Source organism: Lucilia cuprina, chromosome 5 (assembly GCF_022045245.1).
Source record: "Lucilia cuprina isolate Lc7/37 chromosome 5, ASM2204524v1, whole genome shotgun sequence".
NCBI classification, from domain to species: Eukaryota; Metazoa; Arthropoda; class Insecta; order Diptera; family Calliphoridae; genus Lucilia; species Lucilia cuprina.
In genome coordinates, this window is record NC_060953.1 from 4,613,189 (window position 1) to 4,621,758 (window position 8,570).

Here is an 8,570-nt window from a genome sequence, read left to right on the forward strand (position 1 = left end):
TTTAAGCCTAATCCATCATTACATTTGAGTGCTAAAGAAATTTTTATCAAAATAACAGTTTTAGTCTTTTTTTTAAAAAAAGTACTAAATTTACTACTTTTTTCCAAAATCATTTTCAAGTCGTTTTTAAATCATTTCGTTTAAGTTTTTGCAAAATTTTAAGAAAAATTTCAAGTTTTAGCCTTTTCCAAAAAAAGTACTAAATTTACTACTATTTTTTTTAAATCAAATTTTTGGGAATTTTTACATAATTTTAACACAGTTTTTACACTATTTTAATAAAAATCATTTTAATTTTAGTTATTTAAAAAAAAGTACTAAAAATACTACTACTATATAGAGTATATCCAACTGTTTCTTAGACATTACTTTCGAGACCATCCTTCAAAGCATCCCAAAAGGTTCTGAAAACAAAAAGCTGAAACGAAAATAAACATTTAAAAAATTAATAAAAAAAATAAAATTTTAAAAGATATAAGCAAAGTTTAACCTTAAAAAGGTTAATCTGGCAAATACTGCTTACTAGACTAGGCAAGAAACACAAGATTGAGAAAGATATCATTGTTCTGAAATTAGTTTCAGCAGTTTAGATAAAACATAGCACCTATCTGAATTTTGAATTAATTTTCAGGTTTTTTTTTTTCTTAAAAATAAAATTTCAGATACTTCCGGCCTTAACATCAGAAAATATTAACACAACTTAGCAATAAAATAACTTCCAAAGAAGAGAAAATGAAGAAGAATTTGCTTTATGGTAATACTGAATGAAATCTGCAAAAGTAATGATGATTTCAACACAGGCTTATCAAAGGAGGTCTTTTTTATCTGATTCCAAATTCACTACTTCCGAGTCCTTCTCAAGACGTAATTTTCATGTTCTATATTTTTAGAATACAAAATATGTAATTTGTAACCTAAATAATATTAAAATAAATAAAGGAATTTTACATAAAACCTCAAAAAAAAAACTCATTTTTTACTTTTAAAAATGTCACTAGAAGAAATAAAGGATTATGGTTCTTGCCTTATTTCTTTATTTCTTTACTGACATATTTCAAATTAAAAGAGGTTTTTTGTGGTTTTCTGTAAAATTCCTTTATTTATTTTATCATTATTTAAGTTGCAATTAACATGTTTTATATAATACTACAATTTATATTGAGAATGACATCGGAAGTAGTGAATTTAGAAACGATGAGCCTGTGTTAAAATCATCATTTCTGCAGGTTTTCTTCAGTACTTTGATGGAGTTAACTCTACTCTAACTTTCTTTGAAAGTTATTTTATTGCCAGGTTGTGTTAAATTTCTTGATCTTGAGCCAGAGAGTATATGACATTTTTTATTGAAGAACAAAACCTGAAAATTAATTTAGAATTATTGTTCAATATTTTCTCAATTTTAAAATTTTAGTACTTAAAGTATTTAAGTCAAGAATAAGTTTAGTTGTTCAGTTCTAGTTTAGTTCTAGTTCAGTTCTAGTTCAGTTCTAGTTCAGTTCTAGTTCTAGTTCAGTTCTAGTTCAGTTCTAGTTCAGTTCTAGTTCAGTTCTAGTTCAGTTCTAGTTCAGTTCTAGTTCAGTTCTAGTTCAGTTCTAGTTCAGTTCTAGTTCAGTTCTAGTTCAGTTCTAGTTCAGTTCTAGTTCAGTTCTAGTTCAGTTCTAGTTCAGTTCTATTTCAGTTCAAGTTCAGTTCTAGTTGAGTTCTAGTTAAGTTCTATTACAGTTATAGTTCAGTTCTAGATTAAATATGTATATGTCGTCCTTTTTTACTTTAGTATGCTAAAGTCCTTTTCCAATTACTTTGCCTTAATGTAAAAATAATTTTCAAGTTATAAGCTAGACATTATCTTTAAATTATTTATATGTAATAAAATCTAAATTATTACTTATTAATAAAAAACATAATTATAACAATTTGCTTCATTTTCATATTCAATCGTAAACTTTGAACAGCAAAAACCATTTCCCAAACCGACCAAAAGACAAGAACAAAACAAATTTTTAATATTTTTTCTTTTCTAAGAAAAATATCCCATTAAAGGCAATTAACAACAAATTTCCAAAAAAACAAAATTCTGCGTAGTGACAACAAAAAATATCAAAAAAGATTTAAAAGAATTTTTTTTTAGGCATAAAATATTAAACGAACCTACGCAGTCAGCATTGAAAATAAATTTCAAGGACATTTAAATCATAAATTTGTTTTTTTTATATACGCAAAAAATACAAAAAGTAAACGATAGAAGAAGAAGAAAATCGCAAACATTAATGTCTAGAACAAAAACTGTATTAGTTATTGTTGTTTTTAACAAAAATTTTTACTAAGAACTTAAGCATGTGTTTTCTCTTCTATTTTTTTTCGTGTGGGGGGTTTCAAAAAGGAGTGTACTAGTGCGTATGAGTGTTATGAATAACAACAACTAAATATGTATGAAGTAAGGGGAAAGAGAGCAAGCTGGATCGTGTACTTGATAAGTACTCTCACTTCGCATTACGCACTTAGTAGATGTAGTAGTTTTATTAGGGTTAATGACCAGTTATTAATGTGTATTATTGTATAGTGTGTGAGTGTGAAAACGTTGGATAAGAGAGAGAATATTTAAAAGAATTTTGTATAGATTATGGGTGGAGTAGGTATGTATGTTAGTAATAATGTGTTATTGTTGTTACTGAGTAAATATATTATTAGTTTTACTAACATTTACGCATATTTGTTGTTGTTTTTTTCTATTAATTGTATCATTGTTTCAATATTTGTTTCAACATTCCTTTCTAATACTCGTAAAGCTTTCTTTTATTTTCTCTTTCTTTTTCTATTTGTTGTTGAAGTATAAATTTGTTGGCGTGTGTTTTGCCCCCCTTGCGTTTCTTGTTAAGCATGTGTGCAAAAAGTTGTTATTTCCCATTTGAACTCCCCTTTTCGTTTTCTAAAAGTGCGTGAGTACACACGTACGTACGTATGTGTGTTTATGTTTGCTAATTTGTTGTTTTTGTTTTTCTTCAGTTTTTTTTTTTTTTTTTTTGTCTAATCAGTTGACCTTGAATTTTTTTCCAATGCTTTTTGTTTTTGCCTACCGCCAGTTGTTCGTTTGTTTGATGATTTTGGTCTTAATTTGTTGTACTTGGGATTCAAATTAAGTTTTTTGTTAGTCTTGTTAAGATTGCTATCGTATTTGTTGTTGTTGCTTGTATTTGTATGAAGTATACGCATGTTAGAGTCTTTGGTTCTAAAGAAAAATTTAAAATTTTTGTTCAAATTTTACGCTCAATTTTAAATTAAGATTTTGAAATAAATTTTTAATTACTTATAAAAAACCTAGTTCTATGTCAATTTCTGTTCAGTTCTAGTTTAGTTCTGGTACAGTTCATGTTTATTCTAGTTCAGTTCTAGTTCAGTTCTAGTTCAGTTCTAGTTCAGTTCTAGTTCAGTTCTAGTTCAGTTCTAGTTCAGTTCTAGTTCAGTTCTAGTTCAGTTCCAGTTCAGTTCTAGTTCAGTTCTAGTTCAGTTCTAGTTCAGTTCTAGTTCAGTTCTAGTTCAGTTCTAGTTCAGTTCTAGTTCAGTTCTATTTCAGTTCTGGTTCAGTTCTAGTTCAGTTCTAGTTCAGTTCTAGTTCAGTTCTAGTTCAGTTCTAGTTCAGTTCTAGTTCAGTTCTAGTTCAGTTCTAGTTCAGTTCTAGTTCAGTTCTAGTTCAGTTCTAGTTCAGTTCTAGTTCAGTTCAAGTTCAGTTCTAGTCCAGTTCTAGTTCAGCTCTAGTTCAATTCTAGTTTAGTTCTAGCTTAATCACATTTTTAGTTTAACAAAGCTTTTCTATAAAATAAACTCATTGGAATCTAAGCCCTAAACTTCCTTAGTAATAAGTTTTCCAATTTCGCCACAGTCAAGGTCACTTTGATAAGTGTTTTTAAAGAAATTTGGGGTTTGAGTCTAAACGAGGTCTTATTTAATAATAAATGAAATCTAAATTGAAAATGTAATTTCTTGGGAAATTAAAAAAGGAATAAAATAAAAAGTTGTACAAACATTTTTAGCCGTTTATTCACTACAAACCTCAAAAAAAATTTTGATTTATTTGAAAATATAAAAAGGTACAAACGGTTCATAAATAAAACAACATAAAAATTAAATCAATTTATAAAGCAGAGAAGAAGTGAAAATAAATAGAATGTCCTTGTCTCTTAAATGTTCATCCTATTTCATATGTCACACCATAATGTAGTGTTTGTTTGGCAATATTTACTTTATACTTTTGTTGAATGAAAAAAAAAATAAACGTTTGAATTTTATTATAAATAATTTGTAAATTTGTTATGATTGCCAACACGCGCGAAAATATTTCTACGTGTCATTTGGAGTTACAAGAATAGGGGGATACACTGAGAAAAATTAGAAATTATAATCAATGAGATCCCGAGAGCTCTTTTCTTTGACCTTTCGAGCTGTTGTTTTACTGGCTGACGATGCCTGTTTTAAACTGTTTTATTCTTTTCTTTTTTCTTATAAACAAACATTTCTTTCACTGTATCTAAATCTGTTTCTTAAACAGAAAAGTAAACAAAACATTTAACTTAAATGTCAATTTTCTAAAAACTTGTATATATTTTTATGACCAAATATCCCTCAGTAAAGTAGAAGCCAGTGGATATAAAAGAGGGAGAGAGAGAGTATAAGAGCCTAAAGAGAAAACAAAAATAAACGTAAAATATATTACCGTTATTTACTGAAGAAACATGAATAATAATTCAGGCATAAAACAGACCTTCACTCCGACTATATTTTAACCCACTTATTTGGATTTTTGCTGCTCAAGATGTGGACGATGTTTGAAAGAGTGGGTCTTTTAAACATTTATGTATTAGAAAATAATATTTACTTAGAATGACATAACGTAAACAGAGGGTTGGTTACAAAAAATGAACGTATTTATGGAAATAAGCCTCTTACGAATAAAATGTAGAAAATTTGGTATTACGTTTTATGAATAAAAGGCAAACCCCGAAATTATAATTCTAGTTTATTAGTTCTACTTTAGTTCTAGATCAGATCTATTTCAGTTCTTGTTTTGTTCTAGCTCAGTTCTACTTCAGTTCTAGTTCAGTTCTAGTTCAGTTCTAGTTCAGTTCTAGTTTAGTTCTAGTTCAGTTCTAGTTCAGTTCTAGTTCAGTTCTAGTTCAGTTCTAGTTCAGTTCTAGTTCAGTTCTAGTTCAGTTCTAGTTCAGTTCTAGTTCAGTTCTGGTTCAGTTCTAGTTCTTTTCAAGATCAATCAATCATCAATCCTTATCAGTCGTAGCGAATATAGAGCAAAGCGGATTTCTCAAATTGGAAAAATTAAACGCTTTGTTTTGAATTGATCTTTAGAGGCACATAATACTTTTACTTATATAAATTTTAAATAAACAATTTTTTCACAATTTACATCAAAAGTTGGTAAGAAAAGAGTAAATATTTTTTCGTTTACTTTTGTTTTATACATTAAATATGTAAAAAATAACGTTATTACACCTCATGTAATTTACAAGTAAATTAAAAAAATATTTACTTGGAAAAATAGAAAAAACAAACAACTTAGAACAACAGCAGCCAAAGAAAACTGCTTCACCACAACACCTTTCATTCAAGAACCTAAAAGCCTAAGTTTAACACCCACTAAGGGTAGGGGCAGAGGCCAAAGCAAAGATTTTTATTATATAGAAAACATAAGAGTAAAAACGTTACAGTCTCCTTCGTCAAGGTTAACAAAGACATCTACTCATTCATCTATAAAAACAACTTATACAGCCTACAAAGAAAATATTTTACACACAGACAAATAAACACCCACAAATGTTGAAAACTTGTTGTGTGTGTGTGTGTTTGTAAATCTTTGGAGTAAAAATAAAAAATGAAAAGAATAATAATTGCAAAAGCGTCCTTGACAGTTAAAATACTTGTTTGTTAGATTGTGCAATATGGCCAACAGGCAAATCTATAATAAAATAAAAATGAAACGAAATGAAACAAAACACCCTCAAATACTTTAACTGCCTGCGAGTTTGTCTGCTGCCTGTGAACCCACTTTTTCTTTGCCAGTAACCAGCAATGGAAACTTTTGCAAAAATTTGTCTCCCACCAGGACTCTAACTTTAGTTAACTGGAGACAGCTCAGTCGGCTGTTGTTTGTTGGTATTATTACAAAACTGTCGTTGTTGTTTGAGTTGTGTGAACATGTATGAATGGCAAATGATCAGCAAAAACATGGCTGATTGCTTATATCCACGTGTCATATACAACAAATGGACTAATTGTGTTACTGGTGGTTGCCTACCAGTTCCAGCGCCTGCATGCATATGCTTGCCTACTTCTGTTTACAAATGAAATGTTGTTGTAAATGGTAAAACAAATTTGTTGAATTTGATTTTTAGGTTTCAGCATAATTGGTGAAAAGAATAGCAATACAAGGGTGTTTAGGAGGCTGCAGTGCAGACTAAGAAAAGATTGGACAATAGACTAGACTTAAGTCCAGGCTATTTAGACTAGAATTTATAATAGACTAGACTTTATAATACACCATAGACTAGACTATAGACTGGACTATAGAATAGACTATAGACTAGACCATAGACTAGACTATAGACTAGACTATAGGCTAGACTATAGACTAGACTATAGACTAGACTATTGACTAGACTATAGACTAGACTATAGACTAGACTTTAGAGTAGACTATAGACTAGACTATAGATTAGACTATAGAGTAGACTATAGATTAGACTATAGACTAGACTTTAGAGTAGACTATAGACTAGACAATAGATTAGACTATAGAGTAGACTATAGATTAGACTATAGACTAGACTATAGACTAGACTATAGACTAGACTATAGACTAGACTATAGACTAGACTATAGACTAGACTATAGACTAGACTATAGACTAGACTATAGACTAGACTATAGACTAGACTATAGACTAGACTATAGACTAGACTATAGACTAGACTATAGACTAGACTATAGACTAGACTATAGACTAGACAATAGACTAGACTATAAACTAGATTATGGACTAGACTATAAACTAGATTATGGACTAGTCTATAGACTAGACTATAGGCTAGGCTGTAGATTAGGCTATAGACTACACTATAAACTAGACTATAGACTATACAATGGACTAGTCACAGTGCACTAGGCAATAGACTAGACTATAGACCAGACTATAGACCAGACAATAGTCTAGACTATGCTAGTCCATAGACTAAGGTGTTGTATATATACTAGTCCACATAAAAATGTCTTTTTAAACTTTTTTGTAATTTTTGTGTAAATTGGAATATATAATCACGGTATTAAGACTCCTTTTAAAACACTCTGCTCCCCTTCGTCTATTTTTAATTAACAATCTTAAGGCTTTACAAATTGTTTTCTTTCAAACAAAATCTGTTTAAAGTTGATTATTATATTTTTTTAATACTTATGTTATAGTACTCAGCTTTTTTGAGTTTTTTTGGAGGGATAATTTCTCATAATAAAAGTAGCAGCAGCAGTAGCAGAATATATTTTCGTTACACGTGTAGAAAAATAATTGCTGAAATCAGCCAAAAAGAAAAATCCAATTTAAGCTAATTCTCCTTTTCAGTAAAAGAATAAAAAAAACAATAACGAAGTATGAGAATTTCAGAAAAAAACACTTCATACGAAATTGTTGCTGAAATGACGAATTTTGTTGTTTCTTTTTATGGCTGTAAGTAGATCTTGAAAATAATTTTTTTATGTTTATTTTTGTCGTCTTTAAACAAATGAGTAGACAAGACAAACAAAACGAATCTTAATTTACATTTTGTTATATCTTTTAATTGCGGCCAAGGAAGCAGGGAAAACAGCTAAAAAAAAATAAATAAGATGCTGATGATACCAATTTCTGCTTAAAATCGTCTGTAAAAAATTCTTTTTTTCTCTCGTTTTTGTAAATGACACTCTTAATGCCGGAGTGATGATGAAAATGAAATTTATTAACAACAAAGTAAACTTAAATATTTTAATAAATTCATGGGAAAATTTTGTTTTGTAAATCCCGTTGGGAAATGGTGGCAAAAACTGACATTTTATTCAAAATTCAAACAGTCGTAATTGAAAACCTTTTCACCCACTTGCATTCCTGCAAATCTTTATTAAAGTTTGTCCTTGAAATTGTCTCCTACTTATACGATACGATTTGATTGTAAATTATTCAGTCATTGAGTCAGTCGTACATTCTAAAAGGTTTTCATGCGTGCGCGTGCATCATAAAAATTTTTCAAACGTAACCAACTGTTGCCAAAGTTTTTTTCTTTGGTTTTCAATGAAAAATTTTATTAATATAATAAACGCCTACACACACACATACATGAATGTTTAATATTATAAAAAGTGTTTTTAAGAAAAATCCTTCTTGAACATCAGCATTCTCAGATAGTCTAGTCTATAGTCTAAAGCTTAGTATATAATCTACCCTATAGTCTAGTCTATAGTCTAGTCTATAGTCTAGTCTATAGTGTAGTCTATAGTCTAGTCTATAGTCTAGTCTATAGTCTAGTCTATAGTCTAGTCTATAG

General features: G+C 29.2%; 1 long non-coding RNA gene across 1 annotated transcript in view; it reads right to left on the minus strand.

Moving 5' to 3' along the window:
- Positions 1–228: 228 nt before the first annotated feature.
- LOC124420447 overlaps positions 229–8,570 on the minus strand; it is a 65,779-nt gene continuing 57,437 nt past the window's right edge. Inside the window, exon 3 of the long non-coding RNA XR_006941213.1 lies at positions 229–418. This is a non-coding gene — a long non-coding RNA (uncharacterized LOC124420447). The remainder of the gene's footprint in view (positions 419–8,570) is intronic.